Source organism: Colius striatus, chromosome 1 (assembly GCF_028858725.1).
Source record: "Colius striatus isolate bColStr4 chromosome 1, bColStr4.1.hap1, whole genome shotgun sequence".
NCBI classification, from domain to species: domain Eukaryota; kingdom Metazoa; phylum Chordata; class Aves; order Coliiformes; family Coliidae; genus Colius; species Colius striatus.
Window position 1 is genome coordinate 158716018 of NC_084759.1, and position 15755 is coordinate 158731772.

A 15755-nucleotide genomic window follows, 5' to 3' on the forward strand; every position below is an offset into this window, starting at 1 on the left:
TTTTCTGATGTTCATCCTTTATAAAACATGATCCAGTTTGGGTTCCATTTTATCTGCTGAGTGTGGGTCTCACGGTGACTCAGCCACAAGTGTAATGTACAATGCATGATCATCATAAGCCTCGGTGAGAACCTCCTGCAGCAGCACTTACTCCACACCACTTGTCCCAGTGACTTCCATAAGGTTATTACAGAAAAAGTTACTGCTGCCTTTTGCAAAGTGGTTCAGTTCTTGGTGATCAGTTAGTTCTTCAACCGGCTGAGAAACACATATAATCTCTGGGGGGCACTTCGGGTGCTGAATCCAGGGCAGATGGCTGTGTTGGGATTAGATTTAGGCAGTGCCTCACAACTCTGGGTTGCCTTACCATCAAGTACTATCAAGTACATAGCTTTGAACAGGCTTTATAACAACCTGCACACCTCAGAATTCAGTATTCATGTACTTAACTGGTACATGCATTAATCTTCTGCTGTATATGGCCCAAGTCTGCCTGGACAGAAATGAGACAAAATCAGCTCAATTCTGCATTGTACTCCATCCTACCATATGCCACCGAGTTGCTATAAGAAGCTTCCCATATTGCTTTTCTAACAACTGTATGTATATGATTGCTACATAAGGCAAATCACGCAAATTACATTTTCAGTAGATCATTAATTGCATGGTCCTTTTCTTCTAAGCACCCAAGGGTGCAGGTCTGAGCTGCACTCAATATTCACAGCTGTAACTACATTTAACAGAAGCTTTGTGCTCAGCACCCAGTGATGAAAATATGACATACCTCTGATTCTGTAAACTGGTATTAGTCTTTATATCACATTTCCATTCCCTAAAATGCGATTTACAGGGGAACAGTAAAAATCGAAGATCCTGCAGTGATAGGATTTTTTAACTGATGCAAAATATTTAATTTCCAATCAGGTCAACAGAAATATTAATCTGCCTTTCTCTATGGGCACCATTTTGGAGTTCCACAAAATACCGAAGCCAGCATGGCCCCATAGTACTAAGGCTTAACTTGTCCCTTATTTGAGTGACAGACCCAAAGAATAACATGACACGTGTATTACAAGACATCCAATTTAACCAAAAATGTGCTAACTGTATTAGTAATTATAAATTATGATTGGAAAGAGTCAGAAATCTTCAGAAAACATTTCATTGGCGTATTTTCTTTTGAATTTTCACTGACTCTAAGTGAAGTCGGTGTCTTGCCTTAATTTGACAGAAATGGGTGTGAGGATGTGGTCACTTCCTACAGGGCATATATTTCACATTTCTTTCAGCTCTTTATTAATATTAAATAGTAATAAAAAATATTCCTGTTACTTCTGTGCTTTGTACAGCATTTGAATGCTGGGCAATAAATAATACAAGGAACTACATATTGAATTACATGGATGAGAAGAAAAATAGTTTTAAAAGTATCACTTATTTAGAGTGATATTCATCTATGGTACAGAATGACAGAAGCCAATCTATGTAAGAAACATATATTCTGTGGCATGGAAAGCCTAATTGAAAATTCTACATTAAAAAAAAAGAAGAGACAATTATTTTTTTCATGTATTTAACACGTGGTTTTGTCACCTTACCTTTTTAAAAATATTTATGTCACGCATTTGACAGTTCAAAGATATTTTCTAAGCTGTAAAGCAAAACTTGTTAGGTTGACCTGACCTAAATAGCTTCGTCACTTCATTTTGTGATCAGCTCCACTACTGCTGATGCAAATAATCACTGGCACAGCTAAAAGGAATTCTACAGGAAAATAAGATGTTAGACAACAAAAGGATATTTCAGAAGTGAGTTTGCTGCAAGTCCATTTCTCAGGCAGCTGTGACAGGTAACCACACTAAATCTGCATTACCAATTTACATTCTTCCAAAGGTGTGCTCTCCCCTACACAGCCTGCCAACTGCATGATCAGTGTGATACAATGTAATCTCCACACATCACATTACAAGTTGACCACTGAAGGGGAAGGAGGGCCACTCAGAATACCTGTGTTGATAATACTGCCCCTATTCATTTCAACCGAATGGAGGGACTCATGGAAATGCCTAAACTTGGAGGGGCAGCAAAGTCAACACTGAAAGCTGTCTCTGAAGAGAATAACAGAAAAGGACAGAGATGTCCACAGAGCAAAGCATACCATCTAAGAGATGATTTTCCTCTAAAGGAAGTCTGACTTCTACCAGCACAAGCAGGCATTATGAAAACATTATGCAAGCTGCACTAGAAATGGCTAAGATGTATGAAGACACGTTGCATGACCTTTTTCTTTTGACCAAGACAATACATACAAAAACCCATGTGACAAAATGTCAGTAAAGTTGCATTAAGTTCCACAAATAAATAAATAAATAAATGAAGTCATTGACCTTCTGGGCAAAATAAAACAAGTAAGCAAGCCATCTTAAATCCAGGCAGTAGAAAACCAGGAGGCTCAAAGACAAAGCTAGCTAAATAAAAAGTTCAATATCAGAAAGATTTACAACATGAGCTGTGAGGTAAGTAGGATAATCTTTGGGGCATTTAGTTTTGCATGACTCTTGCATAGCAACAGCTAAAAAAAAAAGCAGAAAGTTGGAAAACAGTTCTGTGGCATCTGGGCCCTCTACAGAGGTCCTTAGCTTCCATTTAACTGCAGTACAGCTGTGTTCTTCTCTTCCATTCTTCCACATACTCTGGGTTTCCTACCTGGGTTCTTTCTCCTCACTCCACAGTAGCTCCCCCACAGTCCTTCTAAAATAGAGATATACTGCTTGGACAATCATCACAAACAGGTTCTGAAGGAACTAGGAATCCTTCCAGGCACTACGATCAAAACCGGCCCCTTGTTGCTTTAGAAGGTTTGCAGAGGAATATCTGGGACTCTGAGCTATAAAACCAGTTGTGGGACTTGGGGCAGAGGGCAGACAGCTGAGTGAGACAGACTGGCTGGGCAGCCCAGAGGCTGAAAAGGAGTCAGGTGGAGGTCAGTTAAATCAAGAAGGCATAAGGGTGCTAGGTCCATGTTATGCACTATAGGTAGTCACAGAGAGTTGGTGATCAGACATGTACATGAAAAGGATTAAGAGGCAGAGTCAGGGCTGGGAAATTAATTTCCTTTGGAGTATGAAGAAAACACTGATTCCTCCTGTAGCCAAAGCAGCTGCAAAAGATTCAGCTCCTTTTCATATGCCCCACCACAGCAGGCACACACCTCCACTTACATTTCCCTTACAGGCAAGCGTGCGCTTTTGCAAGCACACAGCACTCCTCTGTAACAGATGCCTTTTTTTTATTCTCCATTTTTGGCAACTCTGGAAAACGTGTATATATTTTTTGTACATCCATTTACTGCTTTTGTATCCTAATTCTGGCCAACAGCATGTTTCTCTGAGCAGCGTGACATGGGGGCATTGTTAGCTTCTCATTCACGTTAGCATTCGGCTTCCTTTATTTCTGCAGGTTGCAGCCAGGAAACTGGAAAATGGGCCACAGGAAACCTGGCCTCCTACATCTGTCCCAGTTTGTAATAGCAGCTCTGGTTTTATTTTTCTAAGTGTCTCAGGTTCACATTAACCCTTGAGATGACTGCTGCAGTAACATGTGAAAGAACATGTTGTTTTGGTTTTTTTTTCTTAAACCACCGTTTCTCAATACTAGAAATTGAGATTTTGCTAAACCATACCCATTTTTCAAGTATATTAATAGCTCTGAAATTAAACAGTAAGGTGACTTTTAAAACACTTCTGTGGGAAATTAACCAAACAGTTCCATTCCACAACGACGAATACCAAAGAGTGTATTTAGGGGGAAAAGACAGAATAAAGTGGTCTCTAGCCGTTTCACCTATATGTACTTTCAACACAGTCTTCAAGTGAGTGTCTGTATCGGAAGCTGAACAGCTTACAAACCCTCTAGGCCTCTTTTTCCCTTTTAAATTTTGGTTTCTATTAAAAAAAGCGAAGCACACTTGTTTTGCATTTGATTACAGAAGCAAAAGGGTGCTTGCTGGTCAAGAAAAGAAACTTTTCCAGAGTAGTAAAAAATCAGTCAGATGTAACATATTCCAGTGAAAATTCATCTGTACAACAATTAGTGTATCATGACAGGTTAAAGACAACTGCTAAATCTGCCCAAATGTTGGCTTAGAAACACTTGAAAGAATGAGGCAAAAGTCTGAGTCAGTCCTCACACTTGATTTCTCAACACAGATGCTTCATGGGTGATAAATAGGATGTGGTCGGTGAAAAATCAGTGATTCTGCCAAAAAGGAGGAAAACCAAATATCAATTTGTTTACTCAGAAAGTTTTCAAGTACTCATCAAAGGAGATCTTACTGCTAACTTAATTGGCCTTGAAAAAATAAGCTCGCGACTAAGTGTGTAAATACACCTGTTTTAACTTGATGCAGAACTTTCTCTGTTCAAGGTAATAAATCAGACTAATGGTGCAATCCATACCCAGGGCACTTTAGGGAACTGCCCGTGTGTATGATACAGAATGCTGGTAATTTTTCCACATCCAGCAACCAGGACATTTCCTGCCAGAGCATCCTCCGAGTTCTTCCATTGTGTTGAAACTGCAAAAACTTTCTAAATCAGGACTTCCTCCAATTATATTTTAGAGGCGTCTTTCTGGGAAATGCAGATTCAAGTGAAAAAAAAAGAAAAGGAATTCCTGCAGCACCACCCAGTGGAAACGTTAGAAAAAAGTTACAGAGTGCCCCAACATACAAGTTCTGATTTACTGCAAAACTATAGTAACGTTGCCACACAAACCTAGACTGGCTTAAGGATGTGCCAGGAAGGCACAGAGGCTTTTGCTGGATGATGTGCTTAATGAGTCACATGAGGTATGCTTACTCTGCCACCCCTGCATAATACTCTTTAACTTTATATTCTCATTTAAAAGATTATTTACAGTAATAATTTAAAAGGCCTCTTTCTCAAGCAAGAATACCCACTGTTCTGGCCCAGCACATGTAAAAAAATAAACAGACTCCTGTGGTTAAGAGCAACACAGAAGAGACAGCGGCAAGATCTAGCAAAATATTATAGGATAACATCAAGTTCCACTGCAGAAAAGAAAGCACTCAGACACATGTCCAGCAATGCTTCCAGTAGGTACATTTGGTAATAACAACGATTGCAGTTTTAAATGTTTTTAACTACGTCAAAGAAAGGCTGAGGCAGATGTCCAAAGGAAGAAAGTTCTGCAACCTCCAAATTAATACAACAAAGGAGTGGTCGCCTGCCAAGCAGAGGTGTGATGACACCGCCTCTAAAACACGAGTGTTTTCAGATTCTCCGTAAGAACACAGTTCAAGAAACAGTTTTAATCCCACTGGAGTAAAAGCCCTTAGCAGGAGAGAATGTGGCTTGTTGCTTCCCTGCAAAAGGCTTAAAAAAATAAAACCTGCTCAACTGTTTCGAAAGCTTGCCGTATACAAAACTACACAAGTGCATAATGGCTCCGACTGTTCACCTTGGGACAGGCATAAAATGAATACAGACTCCTCACAAGGCTTTCTGCCTGCTCATGTGGTGCACATCTGTGGCATGCTGGCAGTATGCTACACTGCAAGCCCAGGGACTTCTCCTTTCAAAGCCAGCTCTCTATGTTTATTTTTCCCATATGACTATCTCCTACACTTTTGTCAGCCTCACTAGGACACAGATCATGATTCGACTGTCCTATATGAAATTTCTTACAGTCCCTTTGATAAATTCTGAGAAAATATGCAGGAAAAAAAGAATATGCATGAAGAAGGCAGAGGATAAGGCATCCAGGAACAGTGGCTATTCTGAAAGTATACTTGATACATCAAACGATGACTACTCCCAAACGTAAATCACAGAATCACAAAATCTTAAGGGCTGGAAAGGACCTTGAAAGGTCCCTTCTCTAGTCCAACTAGTCCAACTCCCCTGCTAGAAGAGAACCACCTAGATCACACAGGAACTCATCCAGGTAGGTTTTGAATGTCTCCAGAGAAGAAGACTCCACAACCCATCTGGGCAGCCTGTGCCAGTGCTCCGTCACCCTCAGTGAAGAAGTTTTTCCTTATGTTTCCTTGGAACCTCTTATGTTCCAGCTTATACCCACTGCCCCTTGTCCTATCATTGGACATCAATGCTCTTTCCTTATCTGTAGTCCCTTCTGAAACCAAAGTATTAATCTTTTTTCTTCTAATTTCTAATTTCGTGACAGCAGACTGTATGGCTTTGCAAATTATGCTAGTGGCTCTAGTATTTTAAACGGCATTTACAATGCTATCAACCATCTCTAATGTTGCTTTTAATACATTTCCCATTCAGATTTTTAAACTAATCTTCCCCTCTCGTCTGATTTTTCCTAGACTACAAACTTAGATAAACAAGCAGGTCTTTTTAATACAGTGAGCAGAGAGGAACTTGGCCAAAAGGACAGGAAATGCAGTCCTGGGAGTTCTGTTCAGACAGACCGAGGTGGCCGGCAATTTCCGTGAGACCTGAATCACAGCACGATCATCACAGCTTCCACTGGCAGCCAGAGCTCCCTCTCTGTGCAGATTGAATTTTTCAGCATTTGCTGTATTAGCAAAACAAGCCATTAAACTATTACATAGCATACAGGCTTACCTGTATATTCTCACGTTGCAATGGAAGTCAGTCATAACATTATACTGAAAATGGTGTAACGTAATTCAGCAGATGGTAACCTAAATATATGTAGTGACATTTTACCTGGACAGTTTCTTCCCAAAACAACTGTGCTATTGCAATAGTTCCTGGAGCACAAGCCAGCATGTAAGTTCCTTAGTCATTAAAAATGAGCAACTAGCCACGGCACTAGCCAAGGTCTGTATTTTTCACTTTAAATGCTATTATTTCTGTTTGCAATGGTCTCACAGTAAAAACATAAATTAAGAATCACTCCTACATGTCAAAATCTCAGAAATCTGCTATTCTCCTTTCTCAGTGCCTATCAAAGTTCTGATATGTATGCTTACCATGCACTAACTAAACTGAAACCCAATCAAAAGACTCTAATCTCATTATTCACTTATCTACTACACCAACAAGAACCTGAAAGTCACACTTAAACATTTCCCCTAACTGTTTCATTAAACACTGGAACACCCAACAGAATGTATCATAAAATAGATGAGATCTCAGCCGACAGAATATTTGGTTCTTACTCTCCTGTACTGTCTGTGTCTCATGCTTAAACTAACTCTCATGGCTGATGCAGGTTATGAAGGAGAGACAAACAGGACAGTATTTCAATGATTTCAGCAAACTTTGTTGTATACAAAGCACTAAGATTGTCTCTGTTTAGAAGCGACCAACGGGTTTGCTAGTGTGTCTGCTGCTCAGGATAGGTAACAGTCACTATTTTGATTTGTACACTAAATCCCGGGATACCTAAAGGCCTAAGGCTCTATCCCTCCCTCAACTTGGACAAGATTGCAGTCACATTTATTGCACCCTACTCCCAGAGAATCAATCCAGCCTTGATAACTTGCTCTGTTTTAGAAACTCTTGCACGGTAGAACCTCATTACTGAAGCAGCAGCACTGAAGGAGAGCTGCAGTCATACTTTCTATACCAGCCCCATTCCATACTCCCAGTTTGCTAAACTAACCACACATGCCAGTTGCTCTTGAGTCACCAGACTTCACAGAGGTCTGTATCTAGAACCTAAACTCACATTCACATCTCAGCTATATCAGTATAGAATGGACGTAATTCTCTGAAGGTGGTCAACTTTATCCATATTTTGCTAATGAAGCCAGAATAGGAATTTGTTCTTATTTACTAAATGCTTTTTAAATATTGTTTCTTCTCATTAATTACCATTAATTACTGGGAAGAGATGATAGTGGAACTTGAGTCTATAAACTTGTTTGTGCTGTATTGTGACTTGATACAACAGAAGCCACTCAACATTACCACAATATAAACGTTTAAAACCAGTAAGTCATTAGCATAAATCTCCAAAAGGTTAAACTGAAATGCATCTGAGCAATTTTCTTCATATACCAAAAAAAACCACGATTAATATACAGAGATACAGTAAAGAGGTGCTGTCACCACATTAAAGGCAAATAAATGGATCCGTAATAGAAATCTGTTTTCCAGATGAACTGTCAGCTGTTTTGCAAAATGAGGATGAAAAACTTATAGGAGGACACATAATTAAAAACATTTAGATTCTTTAGATGAAGTATGTTATCCAAGTCTACTCTTTTCTGCGCTACAGTAAAAGTGTATTTGACACAAACTTGTGAATTCAGAGAAAGACTCATCTTGTAAAAGTCTGTTAACAAGACTTAATACTTAGGTTAGTGCTTACATAGCTTTTATCAATTTTGAACAACGGGTAAGAACCACAAAAACTACAACCAAATGATTCATTATATAATTTAACAATAGCTGAAACAAAAAGACCATGTGTAAGATGTAGGCTTTCCTCTCCTGGTACCTCAAATGATCTTCAAGTTAGGACTGAGACAAAAAAATGCACACTTTCAAGCTGAAGAAACTAAGTGGGCGTTGTTTGTATGAGCGCCAAAACCCATTAACACATAGTAATCGCTATTTGCAGAGATTAGACAAGCTATATTCTGAATCTTCAAATACTGAGTAGTGAATTGGCAAGCAGAGACACAGATGTGACTGAAGTGACTGAAATGGGTCCGGGAAGCCATAGAACGGGCAGTATCCTTCACACACTCAGGACATCCTGACATTGCAAAATTTAGAGCAAAGCTACAGAAGACTACAAGGACACTTGTGCAGAGCGAGCAAGAGCTACTCTAATGCCTTAGTTACATTCAAGGCCTAAACTAGCATTTAAATGCTTGCAACATGCAGTTAATCTCAGTGCATTAACAGAAGTGCTGACACACTCAAAAACAATACATGCTTAAGTGCTTTAAAAGATGAAAACAAAGAAAGTTTGTGGCTTCCTAAAGAAATTCTTCTCCTGAAGACCCTGAGCTGTATCTAACCGCTCAGAGCATGTGGTATATACTCTTTGGAAAACTTCCTCACATAGTTGATTGTATTTCTCTATCAGGTGACATCATACAGGTGAGGCATTTTCAACATGGGGTCCATGTACACAGGGGTCAATGGATTCCTCCTGAAGGAGAGGCAAAAGGACCACAATGCTACTACAGTATGCTCAATTGCAACATAGGCATCTGTACAACTGCTCAAAAATAATTACAGATCCACAGATACGAGAAGGACAAAACTCCACAGCTCTGGGCGAGAGGGGAGAGTGTCACAGCAATGCTGCTTGATCAAGCAGGCCAAAGTCTGACACGGTGTCAGCAACTGTAACTCCATAGGAGTAAAAAAGAATAGTTTTCAGATAAGTTGTACCTGCTTAGGCCACAGCAAAATTCGGCCTCTGATGTTCTCAATTGTGATCTAACTGTAAAATTACTACTTAAATATTTGGTTATACAGTACGCTGTGAGATACTGACCATGAGTTATACCAATTAAGCAGATCAATAATTCCAGGGTACTTCTTACTACTGCAAAAAGTACCGCAGTATCCATACAAAATTAAAAATGGAGAATGATCACACAGTTATTAATTGGCACTGATAAGGCAGATAGTGCCTTAGTGATATTTTCATATCAATGCTTATGGCACGTATTTTCTTCAGGTTTTGCTTTTAAGAAAGCAGTAAGTCTCCTCCCAAAAAGCTTTTGAATTAAAAGTCCACTCCTAGCCCTTAAGAATTTGAATTCTGGTATAATTACTGGCATACAAAAAGTTAAAGAAAGTTTTAAGGACAAAGATGTATTTTCTTTTTGTGAAGTGCACAGATAAGATGTACTTTGTGCATCAACTGCTTTGTTTCCAATACATGCAGCCTTGTATTTTGCAGCGTGGTGAGCTGGACTTCCTGAGCCTACACCTTGACGTTCTCCTCTAAATCGTGACTAATTCTTTCATCATTCATCATTCAACAAAATACTTCAACACGAGAATAGACATATTCAGTCTCTCAAGAGCTCTCAACAGCCTCCAGAATATTAGTTGATTCATTTAACAAGTCACAGCCGAAGTAAACATCTGTCTAATGATTCAAGCTGGTGAGATTCCCTATTGTGGGAAACACTAAGGAGAAAGCCACGGTGAATCAACCCGGGGATACACAGCACAATGTGATTTTCCAGGGCCTGTACGCAACAGCCTGTTGCATGAACCATCGGGCGTGGTTACAAAAAATACGCAGCAGCTCCAAACCAAGAGCACTCTTAAAACCAGCCCAGGCTAACACTGTCCGAGAATCACTGCCACAGCTCTAGGATGGATTCAAGCAGCAGCATCCAGGCATGCTGCATGTTGGAGCCACTGCCACCAAGAGAAAACCATGGCCTGATAAATAGCCTGCAAGGCACAAATGGTATCTCGGTGGTAAGTACTACCTAATTTATCAGCTCCTTGCTATCTTATTTAGTACTATGACAGAGATAACAGTAACTACACAAGCATACAAATAATCTATGATGCCACCAAGATATACCAGCTAAAATAAATTTTCACAAATACATGCATACCCGTGTGTTGGTGCTCCCAGCCTTATCCCGCTCTCCCTCATCTTCAGTAGCCAAACGTTTGTTATTTATATGTTGTTAATTTCAGTGTCTATTTCTTTATTCTGAAGCACAGAATCTTAAGGGCTGGAAGGGACCTTGAAAGATCATCTAGTCCAACCTCTCCTGCTAGAGCAGGGCCACCTCGAGTAGGTCACACAGGAACTTGTCCAGGTGGGTTTTGAATGTCTCCAGAGAAGGAGACTCCACAACCCATCTGAGCAGCCCGTTCCAGTGCTCCGTCACTCTCACAGTGAAGAAGTTTTTCCTGATGTTATTTTGGAACCTCTGATGTTCCAGCTTGTACCCATTGTCCCTTGTCCTACCATTGGATATCACTGATTTCTTTCTGCTGAAGTACCATGAATGTGATTGCACTCTCAAGTGTAAGATTTCTATTTTTTTGTACAGCCAATAGACATTCATATCCCTATTATGTACATCTATCTTCTCATGTCTAAACATATGACCCTTGGAGCAAGAAACAAGCTCAATGGACATTGGTGAACTTGCAAAATTACTTTCATTCTGTGCTAAGTCCTCCAGAATAGATTTTTAAACTAAGGTAGATCATTGGCTTTAGTTACATCAAGTCGCTTGATTAGTAGTAGCTTCCCATAAGAATGCCTCCATCACGAGTGTCTCCATCCCAAGAAGGGCATTACAATGAGAAGGTAAAGTTTACATAACTGGACTTCATACACAGGAAAGGGGAACACATCAGTCTTTGGAGTGAGATACTTGATTTGTTTTCATAACTTAAGTTTAATGAAATAACATGAAGTATCAGGAGCAAAGAACCACAATCAACAAGCAAGTGAGAACTGCCCATGAACAAAACAAAACAGATTTTTGCTTCTATATAGAAAAAGTATTCATGTGCAAATTGATTTAGAAACACCATTAAAAGGAAGGCTGCAGGTGACTTTTACCTCCTGAGATTTTGTGGCTTTTGTCAGCTGTTGCATCTAGGTGGAGTTGATGATTTCAGAAAGGATATAAGCCTGTGGGGTTTTTTCTTTTTAGGAAGAGCTCATTGAGGTGATTTGGAAAATCAAGATATAAGCAATAATGATAATATCCCCTGGAAGACAGTATATATTCTTCTAATCCACTGTTATATTTTGTAAGTTCAAACAGATGAAGAATAAAATCATACTTAGAGTGAAAATGCCTTTAAGACATTTTCATTTTTTGAGTGGAAATCATCACACACTATTTGGTATTCGGATTTTTTTCTGTTCCAAATGGAACTGGTGCATTTTTAACACATCTATGGATTACTTCTCATTCTCTCTTTCAAAGACATTGAACACAACTGCTACACCACTACACACATTTCGCTATGAGGACGTCAAGCTGGTTTTACTTCTGCTGAGTGAATACAATATGTTAAATTTATATAGTGTAGACAGACTATATATACGTATGCATGAACCTGTGTGCTTCATCTACACTGATTCAGCAGATGGCACACTGAAATTCCAGCAATATGCAATGCACTAAGTGGACAATTTAAGGTCCATACTTCAAAGAGAGACAGTAAGAGCTGAGGAACATTATTCTGCAAAAGTTTTGCTGTTGCACACCACACTAACTGTTCCATAACATATTCAGAAGATTTTTTTAACATTACATGCAGAAATGCACCTCTAAAATTTAGAATTTTACAAAACCAATAAAATTTTTCTGGTTTACATACTATGCTAAAAATTATTTTCTGCCCAGCTTGGAAATCAAGAGGCATCTGTGTCTGGTGATTGTGTCACTAATCCACTAAAGTCCTCTGTAAAGTGATGTTAACGATGAACTTTCCTTGTGCAGCTTGGACACAGGAAGTACAGGAGACACTGAAGATCCTCAGAGTTGAACACATAGTACGCTGCAATTAATTCTCCATCCAAGTACTACTTTTCTTCCCAATATTTGCTAGTTTAATGCTATCACATGATAACTCAAGCAAGCAGTTAAGTGTTATTTCCTATTACGTGAGACTTTATTCACATGTCTTGACATTTCCTTAAGTTAAAAACCACTCCATTTTCTTTGTTTGCTCCAGACCTTTTTTGGAAAAAAGTTGTTAACTTCTAATTTTAATTAAAGATCATTAGGACATGGCAAAAATCTTTCTATTTCTGAACACAGACTTCATTCATGACTGCTATGAAAATAAATCATCATGAAATAATTACACAAACCACTAAGTCAAAAGTGGTGAGTGTAAAATCACTTGAAAATGAGATATGTAAGGCATCACTATGGGAAGGTTATGTGAGAGACAATATAGTTTTCAAAACATGAGATGAACTGTTACTTTTTGCTTGAAATTAAATGAAACCATTGACTTCTGGAGTCCTCAAAAACCGAAAAGATGTTGTATTATATAAACCTGTCTTAGCACTACACCCCTAAGTAAATAAAGATGTAACTTGTCTCCCTTTCAACTGCAATGTTAGAAAGGTTGACAGGGCTTCACAAAACCCTCCTGTGTTAGGGAACGGAAACTCCTAATGAGATTAGTTGGTGTGTGTGCAGACATTACTTAGCCATGACTAAATGGGCTCTCTTCCTGCAGCCAGTGGAAAATTCAGGGAACTTTTTCCCCCTGCAGCATCAGAGTCCCTCTAACCTTCAGCAAAGCCAGATCCAAAAACAACTCTCCACTTTCTCTCCCTTTCTCTCTCTCCTTTTTTTTTTCCCCTTCCCTCACAAACATTTTTAGTGGTGGTTTTTGTTGGGGTTTTTTTTTTTTTTTGCTTGCTTGCTCGTGGAAAATATCCACGTCGGCCAAAGGGTCTTGGGGTAGGGGGTGGCTAAGCAATGCGGGGAGGGGGAGGGCCGGGGAGAAGGCAGAAGACTACAAAGGAAACTGTAAAAAGGAGCAAATATATAAACCTGAGAGGGAGAAAACCACAGAGTTTCTTTGTGAGCTGCAGTGACTCATTTTCAAGATGTTGTCTGCTGCCAGTTTCAAACCGGAAGCGCATGGCAATTAGTCTTGCTGTTTCCAGACAAGCCAGAAACTCTCCCGACACTTTTTTTTTTTTTTAAAGCCCCTTCTGCAGTTTCTGCGGGAGCCTTCTCTTCTCTCCCCCTGGCCCCGGCCCCGCTCGGCCTCGCAACGGTGTCGGGGACCCCGCGCCGCCCCCCGCCGCCGTGACAACCCCCCGGGCGGCCCCCGCTACCCCAACCGCGATGCTGCTCGTGCGAGTCGGGCCCGCTCGGCCCCGGCAGCCGGACACCGCCGACGGGGCGGGCAGGATAGGACCCGGCACCGCCAAGGGGGCTGCGCGGTGGCGAGGGGACCCAGGGCTCCCCGCGACTCTCGGTGCTCTGTCAGGCAGCGTCCCGCTCCCGGGCCTGCCTCGCCTCACACCCCGGCTCCTTCCACCGCTACTCCGTCCCCTCACCTACAGCCGCCGCGCCTGGGGTGCGGCGGGACCCCCGGGGCAGCCCTCGACCCGGGCGGGGGCTTCCCTGAGGCGGCGCGAACCCCCGCGCCCTCCAGCAGCCGACCCCTGCTCGTGTTACCGCCGCGCCGGTCGGGCCCGGCCTCAGCCCCAGGGCAGGACCCCCGGCCCCAGCCTCGCATGGGGCTCCGGCCCCCAGCCCCGCGCTGCTCCTTTCCGCTGCTCACCTCCAGCCCGCGGTTTGCCCCGCTCTGTCCCCCTCCTCAGTGAGGGGAGCGTCGGCCCCCGCAGCCCCCCGCAGCAGGAGCCGAGCTCCCCTTCCCCTTCCTGAAGCCCCCCGAAACTTCGCGGGAGTCGGGGCAGGCGCAGCAGCACTTGTACCTACCCAGAGCCTGAGGGACTTTTCCGCTCGCTCCTAGTAGTTTAGAGGGAGCAGGGTAAAATCCCCTGGTTCTCCATGCTGACAGTCTTCTGCAAACGCTCTGTTGCTCTTGTAATGAGATCCTGATTTTTTTCCCCCTTTTTTTTTCCTTTTTTTTTTCGGCCGGGGTGTGTGTGTGTATGTGTGTGTGCCTGTGTGAGAGAGCGAGCAGGAAGTCAGAGCAGTCAGACAGAGAGCCGGCTCACTTCCTTTCCTGCATTATTCCCCAGGCGGTTTGCAGTCTGTGTAAACAGGCTTTTCCTCCCCTCTCCCCTCGCTCTGGCCACTGATGTGCAGCATGGCTGTAATGTAAGACACACACATAGTAAAATGGGTAACGGTAACTCCACAGGCTCGCAGGGAGCTCCGGCGGCTCCCCCGACCTCCACCTCTTCCTGTGCTACACCCCTGGGGAGGAGCTTCCCGCCGGCCCAGCGCTTGGCCCACCGGCGGCAGCGGGCTAGCAGCCGCCTGAAGTGGCTTGGCAAAAACATGCACCCGCCTTTCCCCCGGTAACTGTTGAGAGATGCTTGGGAAGCGCTTACCAGCAGCATTTCATCCCCCCGAAGCATCGTGAGGGGCCTCGGCGAGGTGCTGGCTCAAGGAGAGGTGACCGGCCTCATCCCACTGAACTGGGGACTCAGGTCACAGTGGCACGAAGCATTGGGCGCCTCCGCTTTGGGTCAGTGAAGGCTCAGGGGTTGGCAGCATATGGTAGTTCACTGGATGTGCTGGGCACCTTCCCAAGCTGAACCTCAAGTAAATAATAAAAGACAGAAATGGTGCAACATGGCATAAGCACATAAATGGAGGGAAATGACATCTTAGATGTCAAGGGGCGCTCAAATCGCCAAATCTGAACTGGATCTCTCAGCTCCGGATCGTATCTCAGAGACAGACCAGCGGTAGTTTGTTGAGTAGTTTTAAAGGGTTGACCTTCAAGCTGTAGACCTCAAGTCTAAATTGTTGGTTTGGATTAATTAAAAGGGACACATTTCCAATGTTTGGAGTTTACATTCTTTATGCCTTTTCTTGTGTCTCAAGTACCTGCTTTGTACTGTCTAACTTTATTTAGAAATTCTCAGTGACACTATCTTCTGTCTGCCCAGTGATGTTCAATGCATGATACTTTAAAAACAGTACTGCACTGCTATTTCTTGTAAAAGTCACAAGATTTATCATCACAGCACAGTAACTGCATTTCAGAATGTTCTTGATGTGCAATGACACAGAAGCTATGATTATTTTTTTATCACTCTATTGGGTTGTTGCTTACAATGCCATTGGGAACAAAAGTATGCTTTGATGGAATTACAAAGATAAT

At 41.9% G+C, this 15755-nt stretch overlaps 1 protein-coding gene across 2 annotated transcripts in view; it reads right to left on the bottom strand.

Moving 5' to 3' along the window:
* ELK3 (ETS transcription factor ELK3) overlaps nucleotides 1–14808 on the bottom strand; it is a 39828-nt gene extending 25020 nt beyond the window's left edge. For both annotated transcript variants that reach the window (XM_062015248.1, XM_062015239.1), the window contains exon 1: nucleotides 14396–14808. The gene's annotated coding sequence lies outside the window, so the exon portion shown is untranslated. The remainder of the gene's footprint in view (nucleotides 1–14395) is intronic.
* Between the last annotated feature and the right edge of the window lie 947 nt (nucleotides 14809–15755).